The 14,619-nt window shown below is 35.3% G+C and overlaps 1 long non-coding RNA gene across 1 annotated transcript; it reads right to left on the bottom strand.

The window, feature by feature from the left end:
• Positions 1-5,740: 5,740 nt before the first annotated feature.
• Positions 5,741-12,283, bottom strand: LOC127178038 (uncharacterized). The gene is made up of 4 exons (XR_007829285.1): positions 12,147-12,283; positions 11,899-12,050; positions 9,147-9,268; positions 5,741-5,819 (listed from the first exon to the last, which is right to left on the bottom strand). It is a non-coding gene; the product is annotated as an uncharacterized LOC127178038 (long non-coding RNA).
• Between the last annotated feature and the right edge of the window lie 2,336 nt (positions 12,284-14,619).

Below are 14,619 nucleotides of genomic sequence, written 5' to 3'. Positions count from 1 at the left end.
AATGACACCTTATTGTAAAGTGTTACCAACAGTTCTTTCAAAAACATTTTTTTAATATAGCTGCAAGCAGCGATTACTAGGGTTCAAGTGCTTAAGCACCTTTTTTTTGTAAGCAGTGTTTGACTTACTTGCACTTTCTTAGTCTTTGTGTGTTCGCTTTGTAAACACTAGGTCTGTACTTCCGCCTACATTCGGCGAGACCTTTCAATGTGATTCAACAGTACGTAGCGTCGTGAATGCGCATCCCAGAACCTGTGCTACACAAGCTTTTGTGCTTAAAAAGTATACAAATTTTTATTTTCTGAAAAAAATTACAGATCGTTTCGCTAGATAAGACTCTTCTTCCTCAGCTGGGATCATTTAGAGCCCTTTGAAGCTGCATTTAAACTACATTTTGGAAGTTCAAAATCGGGGCACCAATGAAGTCCATTATATAAAGAAAAATCCTGAAATGCTTCCCTCAAAAACCATCATTTCTTTACGACTGAAGACAGAAAGACATAAAATTCTTGGATGACAAGGGGGTGAGTAAATTATTTGTGAATTGTTGCTCTGGAAGTGGACTTCTCCTTTAAGCCTATTGGATTTTTGGCCATGGGAATTTGCCTGACAAAAATTGTAAGGCTTGTAAAAATTGTGATTACTTAGAAAAGTAAAAACACACATTTCAGCAATATCCAGCAGTTTAAGGCCCAAACCAGAAACTAGTTACACGCCTACGATTTGTTCAAATGATGAGCAATAGCAATACTAATGCTGTTCTTCACAAGTACAAATAATTCGGGGAAAAAAAAAAACACATTTTCGATTCTTGATTCTTCAGGCAACGGAAGGTCCTAGCTTATCAGAATTAATGGACGCAGTGTAGTGTTAGGATCTTTGCCACTCTCCACATACACAGCTTTTTATTACACAATATTTTACAGCCCTTGTGGCTTTTTCTTATTAAGCACGCTGAAATAGCTTTGTGTTTGAACAGCTGTGAACTACAATTTTACTTCTCCTGAGGACACTCAACACTTGCAAAAATATGAGTTCACCCCTCTCCTGTCTTTCGTCCTGGACACTGACACCGGCTTGTAAATCGGTAAATCTCTATGAATAAAGTTTTATTCTGGGCTTTGAGTGATTGGCCACCTCAGGCTGGTCTTCACATACCAGCGCTGAGCTCATATGTGTGTGTGCTTTGGGCCATTCTCAGCTATGAGTCATGATGATACATGATCATGTTTGAATAGTGAATCCTTTAATTGCGGGTTTAATCTCTAAGAAAGGGTAAGAGCAACATGTAGCTGCTGACCTAATACAAATAACTCACACGAGTAACGGTGGCATGCTCAGAAATCTTTTATAGTTTATAGTTTAGAGCTTGAATTGTATTAATCACCAATCGGAGGTGGGTGCTTTTGGAGTTTAATTGTGTTTACTTGGAGGATGTGAATTGCAAAGGCACCGTTGTAAGAAAATTAACTAATGAATAAAACCTTTAAACTAGAACTCTATATACTCCGATCACATCCAAGGGACATAAACAAGCGTGATGGTCCATTTGAGATAAAATTTCAATATTTGTTCCAATATTACCCTATTTAAAAATTAACATTAACATATATATTGTATTTCAGCCCAAATTAAAAGCAAGGGTTTGTTTAGAAAGAATTGGCAGCATCAATTTTTAATTCTCTTAAGCATGAGGATTAAGGTATCAAAAATTAATCACCCTGTTCCCGCTTTCTTTGAACCGAGTCTCAATTCCATCCCATTAGAAATGGAAAAAAATACCTATTCACCAACTGAACGGAGTTAGTTTACCTGTACATTACTTTTATTCTAAAGTAGTCTTTTCTTTGCATTTTAGTGTTTAAAGTCTGATCTTTATTTTCACTAAGACTAAAATTATTTTCAGTTAATGGAAAATATGGGATTAAAGTAACATTTTAACAAGGGGAATAAAAAACTTAAAGTAACTGAAGTGTATATACAAACTGTTCATATTTTACATAAACTGGAACATAAGGAAATGAACGCTATTTAACTGTCTTCTGGGAGGTCCTCAAAATACAGTGAAAACCAGCAACTGTGAAAAGTTTTTCATCTTTCGTTGTGCAGCTAGAGAAAGGTTTCAGTGTCACGGCACACATATTGATGCTCTACAAGCCCCAAAGTTTTTATATGAGTCTGAAAGTCAGAAAGTATGAAAGGAATTTTAACACACTATACCCTGAAATAAATATGCCTCTGCATTTCAATATTTCTCTTTAACACCATGCACAGTATATATTCAGTGATTAAATCACTGTGGCTGAGATTGTACAGTCAGAGAAATCTGAGAAAGAGAGAAACATTCTGTCCTTTGTATAAATTTTGGCACTACCAGATACTTTATTATGAAGCAGAAGTATGAATTTATGCTTTATGCATGCTTGGCTAACATTTAGGATAGAAAACCTGAACCGTTAAAGATCCACTAAGGACATGTTCAGACTATAAGACCTGGGAGTAACAACCAGGTCCTAAATCTTTCCAGGCAATGAGCCTATCTTAAGATATCCTTGTTTCTGTGAATATATTTACCACTTAAAGCCATTTTCAACAGTTTATATATAGAGCAGTTAATCTGTTAAAAATGTGAATCATTTAATTTAATCCATCCAGCAATGCACAGGTATCTCACTGAAAATCAACGATGTGCAAAAAAAACTTAAAATACTATAAATGCTACTAGCCTAACAATTCTTACATATTAATGGTGGATCTTTTCATTTTCTGCTTGATATGTGCTCTATCATATGCTTGAAAAGTCCTTGTGCATGGGCAAAGGATGTTTTATAAACTATGTAAACATGCACTAGATGGACGACTTTGGCCAATGTTTTTTCAGTCTTGCATTTAGGAGGCTGTGTCAAATAAAAAAACGTTAAAATTCTGTTCCACTCAGATGCGCTTCATCTAGCTCTTTCTTTGCTACCTGTCCTTAGAAGTGAACGGGTCAGGGAGCATAAATGAGTACTTTTTTTCTAATTGGCTCTACAAAGAGCTTAAGTTTTAGCCTCATCTAGCCGTATTTCAAACATTATTTCATTAGTATTGCTTTTTATTCAGGTCTTTGCTTTGTGATGTTTGGGAGCAAAACTAGTCCAATGCCATCTGTTGGTAGTAATCCACTTGTCAAGCATGTGTTTTATACTAGGAGGACCAGGGATTAATTTCACGGTCATTCTGCACATCCCAAAAGAGTGTAAAATGGCCTGCCTAGCTCTCAAGTTAGGAGATTTATTGAGGTGCAATGTTCATGCAAACTACAATAGAAAACAACAAGATTCTTAAAGGGATAGTTCACCCAAAATTGAAAATTACCCCATGATTTACTCACCGTCAACCAACCTAGGTGTATATGACTTTCTTCTTTCAGACGAATATAATCAGAGTTACATTAAAGGGGTCATCAGATGCTAAGTTCACTTAGCATGTTGTTTGAACATTAATGTGTGTTGGCAGTGTATGTACAAATCAACCCTATAATGATAAAAATCCATGCAGTGGTTTTTAATTAATCTGTAAAAATAATATCCCCTTTTTCAAATCGAGCCATTCTCAGATGCTCAGATCAGCTGTCTCAGTCCGACCTCCACTGTTTCGATGCCAGAGCAGGGATGTAGGGATGAGGTTAGTAAGTTTAGCAGGTAAACGTGGCTAAATGTGTAAAGTAAACAGGATCGTCACTCCACAGAGAGAAGAGAGGGGCGGGGTGAGCAGAGCTCATTTGCATTTAAAGGAACAATCCCCTTAGAATGGAGTGATTTTTGCAGAGCTGATTTTGGCAAGGTAAAAAGAGTGTTGTTTTACAAAACCATTGAGAATTTTTAACCAAATTATATTATAAAGTATAAAGTATATTATATTTGCAAATTGCCTTTCTTAATAATGTGCTAGTTTGCAAGTTTCACGGCTAAATATGGCTAAAGTAAACATTATGGATTGTCACCCCACAGAAGATAGGGGCGGGGTGAGCAGAGCTCATTAGCAATTAAAGGAACATGCAACAGAATGGCTCGCTCTAAAAAGGGCTGATTTTGACATGGTAAAAAATTTTATGAAATTTTAATTAAAGTATGTCATAGACTTCTCATTAAGACCCTAAAGCATCATATCAACTTGTGGATAATGGGCATCCAATGACCTCTTTAAAAAAACATCCTGGCACTTCCAAGCTTTATAATAGCAGTGAATGGGTGTTGAGATTTTGAAGTCAAATCGGTGAAGCGAATCGATGCATTTTTGTAAGAACAATATCCATATTTAAAACTTTATAAACTGTAATCTCTAGCTTCTGCTAACTGTTTGTTTGCTAAACAAAGGAAACTTTGCTTCCTTTGCTCCTGTAAACAAAACTTGTTTCTCACAAGACTAGCATATTCTTACTGGAGCTTATGCTACGCCTACGTCCTATGTCATCTGCTGGAACACCACTCTTTTGTAAACAGGTGCATGACAGTTAGCGCCAGCTAGAGATTACAGTTTATACAGTTTTAAATATGAATATTTTTCTTACAAAAACACATCAGTTTGCTTCAGAACGCCTTTATTAATGCCATGTGCAGTAGTTTTTATGATGGATGGATGCGCTTTTTTGGACTTCTATTGAACTATTGAATATCAACATCCATTCACTGCCATTAAAAAGCTTGGAAGAGCCAGGACATTTTTTAATATAACGCTGATTGTATTCATCTGAAAGAAGAAAGTCATACACATCATCCCTTTAATTCTAAACCACTAAGTCTGAGGGACAGATCACAGAAAAATAAAAACTCTGTCATTATCTACCTATCCTCATGTCTTGTCATTCTAAACTGGAGAACAAGTTATTTATAGTTAGTAATAAGTTGCATTTTCCATTTAAGCGAATGGCTTGGCGAACGGCAGCCATGACCACGGCTGTCAAGCAAGATTTTCTGTAAACTTCAGTCTGATCACCACACAAATATATGGTCTCAGAAGACTTATAATCTAGCTAGAGTCACATGGACTACTTTTGTAATCATTTTATGGAGTGTTTCTGCTCTTTATGGACTAAGAAGGAGCTGCATGGAAGAGAGCAGCTCAGACATTCAAATTTTGTTTTCAACAGAGGAAAGAAAGCATGATGGTGAGTAAATAATGACAGAATTTTTCATTTAATTTCAGGTTAACTATCCATTTATGTGCTTTCCAGCTGAGGACTCTGGCTTTCTGGTTCATGGCACTCTAGGGGTTTCCTGTTGTGCTGAAGGTCAATACACAGCTGACGCTTAAGAACGAGGGAGGGATAAATCAACGTACGGTTATGAAGGAGGTGAAGAGAGAGAGAGAAAAGGGTAATCAAGGAAAGGAAGCAGGAAGAGCTGCTTTACTACGCCTGCCATGGCCAGTATTTGACAGCTAAAGTGGCTTGAGTGGGTATCCTCATAAGAAAATGAATTACACAGGAAACACTACAGCACCTGCTCTTACAGTAGTGCTTTTACACTTTGACTTTATAACAAATCTCTCCCTATTTTTCTCCAAGTGAAGTGCATGTGAGAAATCACAACCTTGTCCTTATGCTTCATCCAGCATTACTCTATTTCCCAAGGGAATTCATTTATTTATATAAGATTTTTTAAAAATCCTTTGGACTTGCCTCAAAAGATAGAGAGGGGCTATTCATCAGCTAAAATCATATCAAGTCCAAAATAAATGATTTAATAATAAAACACACCTTAAAAGAGGCCCATAATCCTGGCACAGTGGCAGTAGTTGAGAGTTCATCTGAGTATATCTGGAAAAAAATCACTCATCTGAAAGGAAGGAAACAGAAAAAAAACAATGTTTATTCAGGCCATATCTCATCTAGAGAGGTTTCAATAATAAAAGCAATGTATATCTATGTAATATACGTCTATGCATCCAGTCACTGTTAAATCTCACTTCTGAATCACGCAATACTGATTAAACAAGTGCTTTTCTAAAGCAGAAGGTGCTACATTGGGGTTTGCTATTGTGTAAAGCCAAGTCAGATATTACTATCTACACCATACTTGAGTGAAAAATAAGATGGAAAGCTGTTTTGGCAGGGAGTTGCATTTCCATGCATCTAAATTATTCAGCATAATACATTTTCAGTGATATTAAACATTGCTGACATGAAAACCACATGTATGTGGGTTCAAACAGAGCATTCTGTATCTTCAAATTCTCTGCATAAATGTGAAAGAAAAATACCACACATGATCAAAAGTCTCAGTTTTTATAGATAGTAACACTGTGTTGTATATATACCATTCTGAACACAACATCTGACATATTTTCAATCTATATAAAGCAATCCTACTAATTTACTGAATGATTTTTGTGTGGCATTATTTGCTTAAGATAGCATTACAACACCAACTCACATAAAAGGTAAGAAATGGATCATATCAGACAAGTCAATCAGCAATAAAGGAGCATATCAGGTTCAGAGAGGGAGAAGAAAAGTTAAACAAACTCCACAAACCCAACACATTATAATACACTGCATAACGTTTCAGACACAAACCATGTGGAACTCAAAAATGATGGATCTGCCATGAGGAGAAGAATGTTCCTCAGGCTTGTGCACGCTTTTCTGTCTACTTATGTTTCTTTTGGCAAAGCTCTGCATGGCCATCTTGTTTTTCACAAGGAACCTCTGTCCACGCATATACGGTTGAACTTTATGAGCACAGTAGACAAAAGTGGCAGAAGCACATTTCACTGGCTGAAAGAGCCTCCATCCTCTGTCAGTTCTAGCATCGGCTCGGTGAATGAAACTAAGCATATCCAGAGTCACAGAACCGGAGCTTTGAAAGGCTCTGAGGCCACTTAGCTCATGACTTCAGAGTGAACCTGACGGCTGGAAATATATTCCAAGCTTACAATCTCTCTGCTCACCTATTGTATATAAAGGAGAAATTTAAAAGTCGAGCATTTCAGTTGTCATGCACAGATAAACCAGTCTCGTTAATGAAATTACAGACAAAAAAGTTAGTTAACAAAAGGTTTCTGATTTTGTCAGTGATTAGACAAGACGATAAATGTGCATCATGACAATAAATCTTTGAGCGGACTAGTGACTAGAGTTTACCTGTTTGGCATGACGTTGTTGTGAGGTTGTCCCATACAGGCTAGGTAGCGCCTTTAATCACAGAACTTATTTCAGAACTTATTATTAACATGATAAAAAAAATAAAAGAATATTTCGGTCAAAAGACAAAATATATTATTACAATTAAAAAAAAAAAAAAGTAAAACAATGTAGTGTCTATTTACACTAAGTGCAAACAGCCCGACTTGTTGGCAGAGGCTATTTACACTAACTCCGCCCACCAACGTGTTTCCAGGTTTTGGCCTTTTGTTAAGCATTGTTTAAATTAATATTTTAATAGTTTAATTTTGCACTCATAAACTAACATGTTTTTTTCATTAACTAAACTTATATGTTGATTACAATTAGTTTAAGATTTAATCAGAGTAAAATTGACCAAAACTAATGAATATCCATGACAAAATACCATGATAAAAAAAAAACAAAAAGATATTTTGGTCAAAAGACAAAATATATGATTACAATTTAAAAAAAAAAAAAACATTAAAAAAAATGGAGTGTCTATTTACACTAAGTGCAAACAGCCCGCCTTGTTGGCAGAGGCTATTTACACTAACTCCACCCACCAACGTGTGATTGGTGTAGTCAACAATACAAAAGACGGCTGTTAATCATCAGCTCCAATGGGGCAGAGGGTAAAGTGTTAACCCAAAGTCTTTTTGATGCTATCAACCCGGGTTCAAACCCGCCTTTGGCAAACATTTTTTTTCTTCCTTTTCAAATCTCATATCACATCAGAAAGGCATTTATTTTCAATAAAAATGAAGGAAATATTCGAAAAGTTGAAAATGAAATATTCGTTTAGGGTTAGGGTAGGTGTAGGGAGGGCTTTATTGTCCCAATAAGGTGGCATCCACCTTACTTAAAGTCTGCTAAATTTGAACAACTAATTTTGTACTTAATTGTGCATTCCAGTAGTGCTGAAATCCAACTAAAGATATACTGAAGTATATTTTATTGTGCTAAAGTGGAACTATTGCACGTATATTTTAGGTAAATGCAAATATCTTGCATTTAAAGGCCATATTATTCAAAGATCATACAGATCATACAGTTTTCAATAGTGACATTATAACACATTTTAGGCTTAATACTAACAAATGTGCATTGTGCACAAGTAAATATGTTAACAGATTAGAACTATACTTAGCATGAAATGAAGCATTTTAAATATATTACGTCTTTGTTAAGGCCGTTTTTCCCTTTAGTCTAAAACAGTACAGTACATCAGATACAGTATATCAGTATGGTTGCTGTTCTGGGGGAAAGCCTAAAAAAAAACCCTTTAATTTTGCTGTCTGGCAGGCCATAAAAACGCAGTGTTGTTGTAAGTAAAACATCTTACACCATGAAGCATATACCAAGCACATTCCTGAGGGGCGGCATTGAAAGATTTGGAACTGGACTAATCAGTGCCTGAGTGGAAGTTGTAGAAATTAAAAGTCTTGAAACATGCTCAGTTCAGTCCTAAAGCTTTTCCTCTCCTCCTCCCTCTAAAGATAACCAGGCAACGCTTAAATATAAAATAAGAACTTCACTTCTTAAAAAAAAAAAGACGAATAAAAATATTTTTCAAGTTCCAGTGCAGAGAGAAGCAGGGTTTTTTGGCTGTAATTTATTGTATTTCATCAAGCGTACAGAGGATTTGAGCTGTAAACTGCCTTTTCCCTGCATTTATTTTCTATTTTACAGCCATTACAAACACATTTGTGTGATTTGTAATCTCTGCAGGCTGCCGCGAGGACTTTTCAGCTGAACTTATTCATGATGCTCTTGGAAGACGGTTTCAGGGCAAAGGTTAAATCAACAAGGCACCATTCCAACCCATCTTGAGGAAAAACTGCACATCTGATTAAGCGAGTTACATCTCAGTAAAGAAAATAGTTATGAAATGAAAACTTTCCATAATCATGGATAATCTAAATGATGAATGAGGTATCCAGATATCGTGAGATAAGTGAGGATGTGAAATATTTTTTATATGATCTTTGTCACTCACCTCTTTATAAACACCTCAAAAACCCAGACCAAAATCCTGTTTCATTTAGTCAGTCCACTTTGTACCCATTTGGTCTTCTCCAGGGGGCTATTTCCAGAAATTCAATTACAGCTTCCATTTACCTGAATGGGAAAAAAATCAATTATTCATCAATAATACATTCAAATTTAAAGGGATAGTTCACTTAAAAATGAAAATTCCGTCATTAATTACTCACCCTCATGTCATTCCAAACCTATAAGACCTTCGATCATCTTCGGAGCACAAAAAAATAAGATATTTTCTGAGCCTGCACAGACACCAACACAACTGACACGTTAGGTAGTAAGGACATTGTTACAATAGTCCATCTGACCTTAATTAAACAAAGCTACAAGAATACTTTTTCTGTGCAAAGAAAGCAAAAGTCCTCTGCTCATAAACAAAGCACAAATCTGAAAACATTGAAGGCTGACACGGAAGAAAAGAAACTGTTGAATACAGTTGTTATTTTTGTTTTCTTTGCACACAAAAAGTATTCTCATAGATTCATAAGATTACAGTTGAACCTCTGATGTCACATGGACTATTTTAACGATGTCCTTACTACCTTTCTGGGATTTGAACATGTCAGTTGCATTTAGGGCTGAGCGATATGGCCAAAAACGTATAACGATAATTTTTTTTTTTCATATCAGGGGATATCAATAATTATCACGATAAATGTCAAATTTTTAAAGGCAGATTTTTGCTACAATGTGAAAATTTTAAAAACCAGACGGTTAATTGTAGCTTTAAACTATTCTTTATGGTCAAAACATGACACTTAATGTTTTTGGAATTCTTTACACTTTTTCCAATAATTTTTCCTTAAAATAAATATCTTAATAGAAAAAAATAATTTCTTAGTTCTGCATGTTTTAATGAGTAATATTGTTTCAAATCAAGAAACAGGTTTGTGTTGCCTAATAATATTAATAATACTATATTTTTTTTGGTCTCATAGAAATGCACATTTGATAGTAGCTTGAGTTAGGATGCAGATGTAGATTTATATTCATTATCAGTAATATCTGTAAAAATTGTAGCAACCTCATTTTTATATGGTGAGATTTAATAAATAATATTTTTTTTAATTAACCATTGCTCTTCCATAGTATCATCCATATATCATGGTAATACTAGTTAAAACCACAAATATAGCACCTCAATACCATGGTAAAAATGTAATATGGTTCCTAACAGCAGTCTAAATACATTTAGTATAAATGCATAAACGCTATAACGCTATAGCGTACGCATATTATATTCCATTAATCCTTCTTCAGTACATTTAATACATGTCTACATTAATATAATAAAATTTGACACAAATATATCCACATTTCTGACACAACACCACTGTGCAGTTAGTGCTACTACAGTAAATCTATGGTAAATGATGACGATTTGTAGATTAAAAAGCCTTCTGATGGTGTCGTTGCGCACAGTGTTTCTCCTTTTTGTTAGCGCTGTTTCATCTGGCTTTAAACCGAGTCATTTGCGTTCTTCACTGCATTCAAGCGCTTCACACTGGCGCTGTTTAGTGAACCCAGACTCCTCAGCGGGTGAACACATCGGCTCTAGTAAGTTTGCGCCATGCCGCCATTTAAACTTTGATCCGATGCATTCGTTCCGCCTTTGTCGCATAAACATTACATCGAACATTTATTAAACATTTGTTATCGTTTATCGAGGATATCGCACGATAATTATCGCTATCGATTTATCGCCCAGCCCTAGTTGCATTGCTGTCTATGCAGGGTAATAATAAACGAAGATAAACGAAGGTCTTAAAGGTTTGGAACAACATGAGGGTGAGTAATTAATGACAGTATTTACATTTTTGGGTGAACTGTCCCTTTAAATGATAACAACAATCTGACAACAATATTGTCATAAAATGCACTTCTTTACATCAACTTACACCAACAATACATATATATATATATACACTACCGTTCAAAAGTTTGGGGTCAGTACATTTTTATTGTTTCTTTTTTTTTTTTTTTTTTTAAGAAATTAATACTTTTATTCACCAAGGATGTATTAAGTTAATAATTAAAAGTTTATTAAAAGTTAATAATAAATAATTTACATTGTTATAAAATATTTATATTTTGAATAAACACTGTACTTTTTAAACTTGTTATTCATGAAAGAATCCTGAAAAAAAAAAAAATCACAGGTTCCAAAAAATATTTGGCAGCACAACTGTTCATATTATCCAACACTGATCATTCTAATAATAAATCCGCATATTAGAATGATTTCTGAAGGATCATGTGACACTTAAGACTGGAGTAACAGCTGATAAAAATTCAGCTTTTCATCACAGGAATAAATTCTATTTTAAAGTATGTTAAAATAAAAAACATTATTTTATATTGTAAAAACATTTTGCAATATTACTGTTTTTTTTTTCTATATTTTTAATCAAATAAATGCAGCCTTGATGAGCATAAGAGACTTCTTTAAAGACTATTACAATTCTTTCTGACCCCACACTTTTGAACGGTAGTGTATATATATATATATTCTAGCTGGAGCAGCCAATTCACATGCATATTCAAGAGTAAACAAACAGGTTAGATCTTGTAACTACAACCTACAGGCACCATACTGAGTGTTACAATTTCTTCCATTCATATCATGTCTCAGCCCACACTGTTCATCAAAACACCTTAAAATTGTAACTGTCAGCTTCATCCCACACTGCATCATTACAGATTACCAGTAAAGAGTCCAGTTCATCCATTATCATCCCACGATGACGTATCCAGCACTGATGAAACTAAAAAAGTTTTCTTGTGGTGCTGATGAAGTGCTGATATCCCCTCTCTGTCTCGGGCCGGTTTCAGGCATAACTCAGCAACACAAATCCATCTGAAATGAGGCAGCATTAAGAGGGCAATTTGGCAATTCATTTCAGATGGCGGAGTGACCGCAATTATTTGTTTTTGGATGCAATTGAGAACGTACATTTTGAAAAAGGACGTGTGAGGGCAAATGTTCCGCCAGTCTATGACTGATATATGCCTTGTGGATTTCCCTTACACTCACTCAGAGCTTTTCCTCAATGGATAATGACAAGCATATGTCCTATGGATCCTTCGAACTCTGCGAACACACACACACAGGAATCAGTTTAAATTATGAATCGACCGCATGATCAAACGTACTAAAGCACCATCATAAACGAACAGCAAAAACTTCCTGTTAGGCTTCAAAAAGCCCATTTGAAAGTTCATACATTTTATTGACAATTTACTATAAAGCTTCGAAGCCAAATTTACCGAGGCCATTTTGTAAATCATTTGAACATTTTATGGCCTGCAATAAGCGTTTTCATATTATTCCTGATCTGGCCACTATAGTCGAGCAATTTTGCCAAACACTATAAAGAAAAGAAACAACCCGAGCCAATGCTTGAGGATAAAGCAGACACAATTGTACATTATACTCAATTCTTGTTTTTTACACCATACATAATGGAGCCCTGAGAGTTTCCAGCAAATATTTGTTCTAAAAATCCATCTGCATGTACTCACCCACACCCAAAACGGATGACTGGTTTTTGGGCCCTAATCTACATTAACAGGACCGTACAGCCAAAAAAATGAGCTCATTGGTCTTACTGCAAAAGATGATATAAGCAGCCAGTTAGCTACTGCTTACATTACAAATGACCACAAGCAGCAAAGTGGGGCGTGCAATGTTGATGGAGATGAAACGGTGTTGGAAACGGTCCACGATGAAATGAGCGGCAAAGGAAAACCTCCAGTTTCCATTTAAGGTCCATTTCCGTTCAGATATGTTCGAGATGTCTGTGTGTTTCTGGCCGCTACTGAGCTAAGCAGGTGTCTTTTATGTATAATCACGACTATCTTTTGGCTACATTGTATTATGCATCTAATTTGATTCGAATTTAAATTAAAGACAAATGCGGAGGACAGACAGTCAAGGCTGTACAATCACCGTTACTCATGTTTTCTGTGAATCACTGATACACACTGTTATGTAATGAACACATTTCAAACCTAATGTGTAATGTAATCAACATATGTCATGGACCATGCTGGTAAATGTTGTAATGAAAACATATGTGACTTCGTGCACTCTGACATTCTGCCTTGGACGAACAGGAATCGGCAATGTCGCAGGGTAATCACCATTAATAAAAAATAATAGCTGCAAATTGCAAATTTCCTGCCAAGCAAGCGACCCCCTTGAGAAGTACTTGCGCGTGTAAATGTGTGATTTTTCTCTACTAAAGCCTGCAAAATCTTACATTTTTATTCATTATCAGAAACTATTTCAAGGAAATGTCTGATCCACTTAAAAGAAATTACACCTAATACTGTACCAATAAAAACATTTGGCTTTTAGGTGTATTTCTGATAAAAAAATATCTATTATTATTAAATCATTCATTAAAGGAGAAGTCCACTTCCAAAACAAAGATAATGTACTCACCCCCTTGTCAAGATGTTCAAGTCTTTCTTTCTTCAGTCGTAAAGAAATTGTGTTTTTTTAGGAAAACATTTCAGGATTTTTCTCCATATAATGGACTGATATGGTGCCCCGATTTTGAACTTCCGAAATACAGTTTAAATGCAGCTTCTAATGATCCCAAATGCGGCTGTAATTGATCCCAGCTGAGGAAGAAAGGTCTTATCTAATGAAACGATCGGTTATTTTCATTAAAATAATACAATTTAAATACTTTTTAATCTCAAACGCTCGTCTTGCCTCTTTTTCCCTAAACTCTGTGTATTCTGACTCAAGACAGTTAGGGTATATCGAAAAACTCCAATCGTATTTTCTCCCTCAACTTCAAAAATAATTTCAAAATCATCACTGCAGAAGTACCAACCCAGTCTTTGCAAAGTGAACGTGCAAAGAAGATCAAACACCCTTAACAAAAAAGGTAAAACAGCGATATAGGACGATTTTGAAGTTGAGGGAGAACACGAGATGGGAGTTTTTCGACATAACTGTCATGAACTGGAACAAAAACAGTCCAGGCAGAGTAAGTATATAAATTGTATTATTTTTATTAAAATAACCAATTGGTATGCAAGATAAGACCCTTCTTTCTCGGCTGGGATGCTTTACAACTGCATTTGGGATCATTTGGAGCCGCATTTAAACTGCATTTTGGAAGTAAAAAATCGGGGCACCATATCAGTCAATTATATGGAGAAAAATGCTGAAATGTTTTCCTCAAAAACATAATTTCTTTACGACTGAAGAAAGAAAGACACAAACATCTTGGATGACAAGGGGGTGAGTACATTATCTGTAAATTATTGTTCTGGAAGTGGACTTCTCCTTTAACACATATGTAAATATATACAATAAATATATATGTGTAACATAGAATTTTTTTTTTTTTTCTGAGATATAAACTAAATTACTCCTGACTGTTTTCAGTGTAGTTTTAAACTGTGTA

The sequence above is a fragment of the Labeo rohita genome, chromosome 16 (genome assembly GCF_022985175.1).
Source record: "Labeo rohita strain BAU-BD-2019 chromosome 16, IGBB_LRoh.1.0, whole genome shotgun sequence".
In the NCBI taxonomy this organism is placed as follows: Eukaryota; Metazoa; Chordata; class Actinopteri; order Cypriniformes; family Cyprinidae; genus Labeo; species Labeo rohita.
The sequence above is the reverse complement of the archived record's forward strand: the minus strand, read 5'-3'. Positions and strand labels throughout refer to the sequence as shown.